A 10,000-nucleotide genomic window follows, 5' to 3' on the forward strand; every position below is an offset into this window, starting at 1 on the left:
ATGCATATTTATGCGTTCACACACACATATACACATACATATATACATACATATATATGTGTGTATGTATGTATGTATATATGTCCAATAATGTTTACTTTTATGTCGAGTTATAAGGTGGAACAATCCGATGAAAAATAAGGAAGCCAAAACTGCGAAATTCTATCAGCACTATTCTTCCTAAAGAGTAAGATATATATATATATATATATATATATATATATATATATATATGCATATATGTACACACACACACACACACACAAATACGCACACGCACACATAAACACACACATACACACACATATATACATATTATACACTCATATTTGTACATATATATACCCTCCCACAAACACACACACATACATACATACATACATACATACAGGGGTTGGACAAAATAATGGAAACGCCTCAAAATTTCAAACAGATTTATTTTAATATGAGGTAGGACCACCTTTGGCAGTAATTACAGTTTGAATTCTATGAGGTATGAACTCGTACAAATTTTGAATTGTTTCCAAAAGAAGTTTTGTCAGTTCTTCAGCTAGAACAGTCTCCTGTTCTAGTAGTGATGATGGTTGAGGATATCGACTCCTTACTTGTTTTTCTAAAATGCACTATTAATGTTCAATAATATTGAGACCTGGGGACTGTAGTAGCCAGATAAAACGTCCAACTTCACTAGAATGTTCTTCGTGCCATTCAGTAACAACTTTTGCCGTGTGAATTGGTGCATTATCAGCCTCCATGATTGCGTTTCCCTCTGGAAACAATTCCGCAACCATAGGATGAATTTCATCACATAAAATACTTAAACAGTCTTAACTTAATTCTGCCATGAAGGAAAACCATTGGGCCGGCGGATTTGCAAGATATAGCCCCCCCCCCACCCTAGATTATCACAGATTCTCCTCTATGTTTGACAGTTGGAAGAAGGTAGTATGGGTCAAATGATTCTTTTGGTTGTCGCCACACGAATACTCGGTCGGTGGTCGGAAATAAGGCAAAGGATGACTCTTCCGAGAAAATAACATTCTTCCACTGCTCTAGGGACCAATTCTGAAGGTTTTTACTCCACTCTAAATGCATTGCAACGTTTGTTTTTGAAAGTAGTGGTTTTCTGATTGCAGCCCTCCTGTGATATTCGGCTTTGTGCAGCTCCCGGCGAATAGTTTTTGTGGAAACTGGATTCTCGAGAAGGTCATTAATCTTTGCAGTAATTTTGGGAGCTGTACTTTTGTGATCCTTTCTAAAAATTCGCGTAAGTGTCCGATGGTCACTATATGAATGTTTTGGTTTTCTTCCGGAGTTTGTTTCGACGTGGAGGCTTTTTCTCTCTTTCTCAAAGGCTGTTATTACTTTCGAAGCAGTACTTCATGATACACCAAACATTTCGGCTGTTTTCTTTACGCTTGTGCCTGCCATACGAGCACCAACAATTTGACCTCTTTGAAAGTTCGATAGATCTGTCATTTTAATGAATTTTAATTACCTTTTTCTGATGATGTCTGAAAAGAAACAGCAATTTTAGCAAAACATATTAAGCGACACTAATAATAAATGAAAGAACATAAAAACGAACAAGCTTTTGACGGTTTTATAGATATCTCAAAATTGTGATGCTGTGATGCTAGGTGTTTCCATTATTTTGTCCAACCCCTGTATATCTATATATAATATATATGGAGTAGCTGTGTGGTGAGTACTTGCTTACCAACCACATGATTCCGGGTTCAGTCTCACGGCGTGGCACCTTGGGCAAGTGTCTTCTATTATAGCCTCGAGCCGACCAAATCCTTGTGAGTGGATTTGGTAGACGGAAACTGAAAAAAACCCGTCGTATATGTATGTGTGTGTGTGTGTGTGTGTGTGTGTGTGTGCATGTGCGTTTCTCTTCCACCATCGCTAGACAACCGATACTGGTGTGTTTATGACCTTGAAAAATTATATCTTTCTACGTGTACATATATATATATATATATATATATATATATATATATGTGAATGTATACACACACACACATACACACACATGCGAGCACGCGCACACACACACACACACACACATTCTATATAGAATAGAACTATATATATATATATATATATATATATATATATATATATATATATATGTATATTTACACATACATACATGCTTTCCATCTACATACATGTGTACAAATATCTCCATATACACAAATTCGTCTATCCAGTAACATTTCCACACATACCTAGCACTGGCCACTGCTTTTGCTATTACAGACAGCGACGTCAAATCTACTACACCTCCTAGGCGTTTTATCAAGCAAGACTTCATCATCCTGGAAACGTGCCAGCGCTTCACCTTGTCTTTCAACTTTTAGTATTTAATTTAAAATAAGAAAAAGAAATCGTTATTTCCAGTGTGTACAGCAAAATTTAAAACAATGATTTGCATAGTTAATCTTAGTGCTTTCCGGCAGATTCAAAAGCAAACTATGTCAGTCGCTGTTGTGTAAGTCACGGGAGGAAAGATCCGTTCGTGTTGCTCCAGTCTACTCAGCTGAAAATGAATACCAGTCATATCGTGGTGCATCTCTCTCTCTCCTTCTCCCTCTCACTCTCGCTCACTCTAGCTGTCTCATCACGGATATACCTCAAGCTCTAATTAAAGGAAGAGAGACTTAAGACGCTGTATATGTCAGCTTGCGACTACATAAGCACCTAAATTGTCTTCAAATTTTGGCTCAAGGTGAAGAATTTTGGGAGAGGGAAGTAGTCGATTAGATCGACTCCAGTGCGTAACTGGTACTTCTTTTATCGTCCCCGAAAGAATGACGGGCAAAGTCAACCTTTGTTCTTTATATTGCAAAATGTTACCTAAATTTACTTGCGGATTGATTTATATAAATTATGAAATCATAGTAGTCGTTTGCTCTTAAAATATAATATAACTCTTCGTTGTTTAATTAAAGACCATACCAATCCCGCACTGACGAAGTGAGTGGGTGACTGAGTGACTGAGCGAGCGATTGGATGAGTGTGCAAGTTACTGGGTTATTGATTGAACGAGTGAATGAAAGAGTGAGGGAGGTAGTGAGTGGGTGAGTAAGAGGGTGAGTGGGCGATTGAGAGAGTAACTGAAAAGGTGTTTTGTAAGTGATTTAGTGAGTGTTGTGAATTGCGAGCAGAATAGTAAAGAAGTAATAATATCAATCCACAAAGATGGAGGAGTAGTGGAATTCTCATCTGAAGTTTATTTGCTAAAGGATCGTAGAAATATTCTGGATAATGGAGCTTCTTTAATAATGAAATAAACAGCAGGATCTGCTGAAACCGGAAGTGGTTCTCGTTTTCATTTAGTGCATCCGACAAAGAATAGAACTAAAAATAGAACTAAAAAATATTTGGTCTTTTATTTAAACAATCTATATATCATTGTTAAAGCTTATATCCTATTGAAAGCCTTTTAAACTGTGGAATTTGTCTCGAGAAAGTATCTCTAATAAACATATAGTGTAAAACAAAAAACAAAAAACAAAAAACTCTACAGCAGACGAAATTTGTCCGGCAGTTAAATTTGTCCACTGTTAAATCTAGATTTCTGCTTCTTTGAGCATCTACTGATACCGCATGCTACACGAAAATCAGCCGCTAGCTGATATAGTTAAACAGCTTTTTTGAAAGTTATTAATGTCGCGTTTAGCCTTCCGGCTGAATAAAATTTCGTTATTGGCGACGCAAGCACTATCAGTTCAAATAAGCAATCTCTATAACATACTTAAAGCATAGCAAATTAATTTAATCCCCTTTGGAACTCTTTTGATATGTCACACTGTTTCTGTACTTCAGGATATAAAATAGAACAGAGCGGCTGAGATATCATTACTTGAATTTAAATTTTCATTAAAGAAAAATAACACTGTAAAATTCTATCACCACTGCGATCAATATGAAACATCAAATTTAATCGATTTACTCTGTGTAAACTACGGAGTAGAATTAGTCCAAGAGAAGAATACGAATCTACTGTAATGTCATTTGGGATTCTTCCATATAATTTATCTAAAAAGAAAGGGCGGCAACTGTGGCCATTCTAAACCCTCAATAACTGGAGAATTGAAAAATATGGATAAGGTTACTATAGCTTTTATATATATATATATATATATATATATATATATATATATATATATATATATATATATATATATATATATATATATATATATTCGTGTTTAACTTTGGAAAATGGGAGATCAAAGAATGATAGGAAAGAAGTGAGTTCTAGAGAATATAATTCCAAAGTGGAATGGTTGAGGAAGGATTTAGTATGGGGTCTAAAGGTGAAAGATTATAAAGAAAATGGCAAAAGATGGAAATTTGAATAGAGTTAGGTGAAGGGTGTAGTCAGCAGGACAGAGATCAGTGTAGTAGTAATACAGGGTAGAGAAAGAGAGGGAGAAACCAATCAATAGCGAGCAAACGATTGTGCGGTCTGTCGCGGAACGAGCGTTTGTTTATGCGTAATTTTTCTATGAAATTATCCTTTCTATGATGCACGTGAGAGAAACGTTTGAGAACATTTTCTGTTCCCACCCTCTAAAATATAGGGCATTTGTACCCAATTAAATGAAACTTATATTTATGCAGTATATTATTTACTATAGTTGTCTGACATAAAGTTAGCATAAAGCTTCATAGATTAGCGAATAAGTGTGATATGCTTAGTTTAGAAAGTTACCCGCGTGTCTCTAGTTTTGTATTAATGTACCCATCGTTGGTGAAGGCATGTGGTTTAGTGGTTCGGGTATTCGATTTACGATTGTAACGTCGTGAGTTCAATTCTTGGCGGTGCATTGTGCTCCTGGGCAAGACACGATGCTCCAGTGCATTCAGCTGGTGAAAATGAGTTGCATTTATATTTCGAAGGGATAGTCTTGTCATATTCTGTGTCATACTGAATCTCCCTTAGAACTATGTCAACAGTATGTCTTTGGAGGGCTCAGCCACTTGCACGTTAATTTCACGAGCAGGTTGTTTCGTTGATCGGATCAGTTGGAACCCGCTTCGTCTTAACCGACGGATTGCCACTTTATGTACCCATCTAAGAATAATCACATTTAAAATCAACGATATTTGAACCATGAGCATGTAGACATTTTCTTGCTTGTATGTCCAGAATGGTTGCTATTTATAGCAACCACAACGGAGTCTGTCACTAACTTGGACTCCGGGCTCCTTCTTGAGATGTAATTAAATGAAAACAAGGAACGACTATACAATATCAACAGGAAATAACAGTGTGTTATAAATTAGGCTAAAATATAGAGAAGACATGATACACGCCTTCACAAATATGATTTAAGCGTTCGCAATTTCCTCTTTGATCAACCTTTGATCAATGTGTAAAACATCTGAAATAATTTTCAGTAATCTTCTTCCGTTACAATTGCTATTTTACAGAAGATGGGTTGGAAACTGGGATGTACGTGTAGCCACAATAGTAGTCATATCTTAGTCAAACTGTGGAGATTCGTCGTGTGTGTATACACACACACACACGCACACACACATACGCACACACACACACGAATATATATATATATATATATATATATATATATATATATATATATATATATATAAATTCAATAATAGGATGAATTCTTTTACAAGAATTTATCAAGTAGCTAGAGTGAAAAAAACATCATAAGGGAAAAAAATCCATCATTTATTTCCAAAATATACATTTATTTATATAAGGGCATTAAATATATATATATATATATATATATATATATATATATATATATATATACATACATATATATATATATATATATATATATATATATATATATATATATATATATATATATATATATATATATATATATATATATGGTGGTTGTCTACTCCTTATGCAGAGTCTAACCACCTCTTGTACCTACACCTTAGATCCATCATGGCATACGATGTGATTTTTTAAACCAGACTTTATATTGAAAAGACACCCACATAGATTGCATATCTGATTTGGACCACCAAGAGCTGCAGTTAAGTTCTGATGTTTGCAGATCTTAAAACGTCTTTTAAGGCTTCCGTTAGATTTGCGGACCTTATGGCAAACACAGCATTGGAAGATGTGCATAGTTGTTGGTAGAGGTTCGTTTTTTCATGGGTCCGCAAATGAGATTTGAGCCCAGCAAAAGAAAGGCACGGTCTATCACAAACCTATGCACACAAAAATATCACTGAAATTCACCTTCTCGATGGCAATATTTTTCTTTCAATCTCTCTTGAGGCATACATGTGTTGTCCTGGCCTCCTCAAAAGCTTTCACTCCACTCCACATTTTTGTTCACCATCCAGTTCGATTCGAAGTAAGGGTTTCTATCACTTCTGAATCCATTCCAAGTGACTTCATGGTAGTCCTTATGCCGTCCTTAGACCTCCATACTCACACACACACGCACACAAATATATATATATACAGAGAGACAGACAGAGAGAGGGATGGACAGAGAGAGAGAGAGATGTATGTATATAAATATATGTATTATGTATATGTATATGTGTGTGTGCGTATGTTACATATCTATACACACACGCCTACACCCACACATCTGTTTTCAAACATGTCTGCCTTTTTTTGAGATGGAAAGGTGATAATTAGGGACTACTTGCTATTATTTCTAAAAAGAAATCGTATGACTAATAAAAGCTTTTCCTTGGCTCAAAATATACGTATATACGTGCATGTGTGTGTAAATATGTGTGTGCGTTTACGCTTGTATCTGTGTGAGCGTCTATGTACATGTATGTGTGCGTGTGTCTGTCTGTTGAAATACTTGGGTATTTTTAGAAGTTTCTTCAATTTGATGTCCTCATTCTGTAGATTTGACACGAAATACTACCCCCACACAAAACAAATAGTCCTTTTCTTTTTGCTTCTCTAATATGTTATCTAAATTTACTTTTTACGATGTTTCAACTTTGATAAGTTTTAAACTATAAATTTCTGAGAACAAACATTGGCTGTCTTGACTTCATTTTATAGACATAAGGCTAGCAAAGGTCAATTTAAATTTTGCGTTTTAAATTACGAAAGGAAGATACTATTTGAATAAGAACGTAAAACAGCGAATTAAGTATATTTTCGTATAATACGTTTAGATTCTTAGTTATTTTATGAAGAGTTGAGTAACCTATGTGAACTAAAGCAAATACCAATTGCATCAATTTAGAGGAAATTATAAATATTTATCGAAATAAAATACGAAAGTATTTGTTTGTTTCTTAATGTTATTTGTGATAAATAAACGCAATAAGGAAAAGGGAAGAAGAAAAGTTATAATTCTGGCCTGAGCAAATAGAAAAACGGGGTGAAAAAGGTTGGCATTTTTAATATATCTTATTCATAAATCATTGAGCGAAAAATCCAGGAAAAGATTGTTGTGCCATCTTAATTAATGCAAAGACTAAGAGTCATTGGTAAAGTCGAAAACTATTTTCCAATATTGAGTGTTCATGAGTAGGAGTACATCAAACTTACCAGAAAAATATTATAAAGGAGTAAATGTGCGCAGGAGCGGCTGTGTGATAAGTAGCTTCCTCACCAACCACATGGTTCCGGGTTCAGTCCCACAGCGTGGCATCTTGGGCAAGTGTCTTCTACTATAGCCTCGGGCCGATCAAAGCCTTGTGAGTGGATTTGGTAGACGGAAACTGAAAGAAGCCCGTCGTATATATGTATATGTATATATATATATGTGTGTGTTTGTGTGTCTGTGTTTGTCCCCCCCCCCCAACATCACGTGACAACCGATGCTGGTGTGTTTACGACCCCGTAACTTAGCGGTTCAGCAAAAAGAGACGGATAGAATAAGTACTAGGCTTACAAAGAATAGGTCCTGGGATCGATTTGCTCGACTAAAGGCGGTGCTGCAGTATGGCCGCAGTCAAATGATTGAAACAAGTAAAAGAGTAAAAGAGTATACGCGATCATTTCCTATGTCTACATATAAATTCACATTCTTTTACTTTTACCTTTAACTTGTTTCAGTCATTTGACTGTGGCCACGCTGGGGCATCACCTTGATGAATTTCAGTCGAACAACTCAGCCTCATGACTTTTTTTTTTTAAACATGTACTTAATCTATCGGTTTATTTTACTGAACCGTTAAGTTACGGTAGCGTAAACGCACCACCAACAGTTACCAAACGGTAGTGGGAGACAAACACACGCACCTACATAGATAGATATATGATGGGTTTCTTTCAGTTTCCATCTACCAAATCCAGTCATAAAGGTTTGGTCGGTCCGAGTATATTGCAAGAGACACTTCCCCAAGCTACCACACAGTGGGACTGAACCAGGAACTATGTGATAGAGAAGCAAGCTTCTTACCACACAACCACACCGACACTCAACTAGAGTATTCGGCTCACGATCGTAATGTCGAGAGTTACTTCAAAGGGCCATCCTTGTCGCATTCTGTGTGTTACGCTGAATCTCCTCGAAAACTAGGTTAAGGTTACGCGAGTCTGTGGAGTTCACAACCACTTGCACGTTAATCTCACAAGGAGGCTCTTCAGCTGATCGTAGTAACTGGAACACTCATCGTCGTAACCGACGGAGAGCCATGCTTCTATATGTATGTATGTATGTATGTATGTTCACACTCACACAAACATATTTATACATACATACATATATTTATTTATTTATTTATTTATTTATTTATTTATTTATTTATGTGTTTCAGCCAAGTGGCTGCGGTCATGCTGGTGCACCACCGTGATTTTCACTTCCTTGCATGGCTCTTCTCCCCCCCACCTGACATGGTCCAATCAAGAGTTTTGATGGCACATCTGGTGTATAAGAGAATTTGACATAGCTGCCCTAAACTGCGTCTCATTACGAGCCATTGGTTCGTCTGGTATATATATATATATATATATATATATATATATATATATATATATATATATATATATATATATATATATATATATATATATATATATATATATATACATACATACATATACATACATACATACATACATACATACACACACGCATATACATATATATATATTTCACGTTCACTTAAAAGTTTATAAAATTCTTATGACGTCATACTTATGTGTGCATATTATACACACACAATATACACACACACATACATACACACGCACGCACACAACACACATCTATATCTCTAGACGGAGCTTATGTTCTTAAAATACTCAGAAATAAATAGTAAAAATCTCCCCCCTCTCTCTCTTTCTCACCGTATATAAATATATATATATATATATATATATATATATAGATAGATAGATAGATAGATAGAGAGAGAGATCTTTACTCTTTATTTCGGTGTATTTTGAGAACATAAGCTCCGTCTACTCTGTGATAAGAATCTTCCAGTAAAATTCTGACTATACCAAAATTGTTCTAATCTTGATATATTCTGAAAAGTTTCAAACATTGTAAGATTTCCTCTCATAACTTTTTCTTCATAAAAGTGCTAGTATAACGCCTGCTTGTTTTTGGATAATCTGGCTGCAAATGTGGGAAACGTTGGCGAAAATTCTTCACGTTTCTTTTACTACTTCTTTCAGATTAACGTCAGATTAAGAAGAAAAACGAAACAGTTTATTATTTTGTACAAATATCTAAAATCATGTGTTTTTATTGAAAGTAATGATATCTTTTACTTGTTTTAGTCATTAGTCTGCGGTTTTACTGGGGCATCACCTTCAAGAGTTTGTTTTAGTCGAACAGATCAACTTTTTTGCCTAACTGCTAAGTGGTGACCGGTAATCAAGTCACAGATAAAAATGTCACAGTAATAAAGTCACAATTTTGACTAAGGAAAAAAGTCACAATTAATTTATGGTGGCCGGTTATAAAGTCACAGGAAAAAAAGTCAGAATTGATGGGATCTAGATACCCCACCTCCCTAGGACAAAACCCCCCTCGGACAACCCCCCGGACAA

This window comes from Octopus bimaculoides, chromosome 5 (assembly GCF_046866305.1).
Source record: "Octopus bimaculoides isolate indiv1 chromosome 5, ASM4686630v1, whole genome shotgun sequence".
Taxonomy (NCBI): Eukaryota; Metazoa; Mollusca; class Cephalopoda; order Octopoda; family Octopodidae; genus Octopus; species Octopus bimaculoides.